The sequence below is a fragment of the Aplysia californica genome, unplaced genomic scaffold (genome assembly GCF_000002075.1).
Source record: "Aplysia californica isolate F4 #8 unplaced genomic scaffold, AplCal3.0 scaffold00022, whole genome shotgun sequence".
NCBI classification, from domain to species: domain Eukaryota; kingdom Metazoa; phylum Mollusca; class Gastropoda; order Aplysiida; family Aplysiidae; genus Aplysia; species Aplysia californica.
The window spans coordinates 86,803-88,921 of NW_004797292.1; positions in this window are offsets into that span (position 1 = coordinate 86,803).

The window sequence follows — 2,119 nt, forward strand, 5'->3', positions numbered from 1 at the left end:
CACACTCATCCCACAATTGCGGATACCGTCTCACCCAACCCATAGACGCGGAGTGTGGGGGAAAACGAGCATACTGGGCCTCGCACAAAAACAGAGCATTAAGACCCCCCCGCCGCGCGGTGTGTGCGTGGTGGGATCCCTTATCTCCGGTTCTAAGCGCAACACTAAAGAAAAAGGGCCTTTACAAAGACCAGAGAAAAAAAAAGAGAGAGAGAGAGAGAGAGAGAGAGCCAGAGAGAGAGAGAGAGAGAGAGAGAGAGAGAGAGAGAGAGAGAGAGAGAGAGAGAGAGAGAGAGAGAGAGAGAGAGAGAGAGAGAGAGAGAACCCCGGCCGCAACAACAAACAGGCAGTAGCCCTATACACACTCACGGTTGATTAATTAAAGAGTCGATCTGCCACTACCACAGCTGCCCCTCACCCCCACACACACAAACTCCGTTCCATCCAGTGGTTGGTAGTTGGTAGATCAGCATAACCAGCTGCTTTCCCTTGTCGTTGATGAGCAGGCCAGCAGGAAACAGAGAGGTACATATAATGATGAACATCGCAGATATTACCACACAGCAAGCTCCACGTTCGCCGAGAGTCGTCTCTACTCTGTTCACCTGAAATACATTTCCTCTATCTGACTGAGGTATCCCGTGAGTAAATATAGGATTCTGTTAGCGCTCAGACAACGGAGGGGCGCTCACCGTCTTCAGGCGTCGAGTAACTAAAACATTCCTAATGTAACCTTTCTTTCAACGCGTTGATGTTCTAGGTGTAAGACAGTTGGGCCCGCAATCGAATAGTCATGGGTTTGAACCCTTAATTGTCAGGGGCTTGACTTTCTGTCTCTGTGAAAGACATTTAGCACACATTTTACTCTTTTCACTCAGGTGGGAATGGGTACCCAGCTGTAGACAGCGAACGATCTTCTCAGTTTGTTAGTGTTTGAATGCTGAATCAGCTGCTTGCACTGTGAGCTTCACAGGAAGCAGAGAATGTTTCTGTGTGTTCTATGGTCTGCTGGGATAATTACATAGATTGTAAAGTGCACAGAGCTTGCTGTTGAGTGGGGATACGTGCTAAGCAAAAATGTTATTTAAAAAAATTACTACAAGGACCACCACCACCACCACAACAACAACAACAACGATAACAACAACAACATCAACAATAACTACTACTACTACTACTACTACTACTACTACTACTACTACTACTACTACTACTACTACTACTACTACTACTACTACTACTACTACTGTCATCATCATCATCACCATCATCATCATCATCATCATCATCATCATCATCATCATCATCATCATCATCATCATCATCATCATCATCATTAGAAATAAAGGTCATCACTTCTATCAACGTTGTAAGATCGATATACACTGCTTGGATAATTTGAAACTCATTAAGAGAAATTTCAACTGAGAAATACCTCTTATTTTTAAGAAGGACAAAAGGGAAGGGGAGTAGTGGTGTTTACCTGGAAAGAAGTTGATGCTTGGGAAGGGCAGAAAAGGGAGGGGGGGTGAGGGGTGCGATGTGGAGAATCAACAAATTATGTTGGTTTGCCATTTTCATGAATTATTGCGTAGATGAAATCATTCTCAAGAAAAAAAGGGGGGAAAAGCCTAATACGCCCCCCCCCCCCCCCCCAAACCCACCCCACCAAAAAAAATAAATAAATAAATAAAAGAAGAAAAACATTTGTTCGAAGTTCATGTAATTAGGTGGTCGTTGACGGTAAAGAAAATGTCAACTCTTCAATAACAAACATTTTTCTGTTGCTTGATTCCTTCTCAGCTTGCAGTTGGCTGGTGAGCACTGATACTAGGCACAGAAAAAAGAGAAACGGACAGAGGGCACATACATTCGTGTCTCGGAAGGTTGACAATCAGGCACGTTGGATGCTTGTTTTTTTGTTTTTGTCTTTGTTTTTTTCAATCGACAAGGTTGTTACCTATTCCGGAGAGGAGCATAATATTCAAGATTTTGAAATTCCTTTTAAACAGTTGTTGTTGTTGTTGTTGTTGTTGTTGTTGTTGTTGTTGTTGTTGTTGTTGTTGTTGTTGTTGTTCTTCTTCTTCTTCTTCTTCTTCTTCTTCTTCTTCTTCTTCTT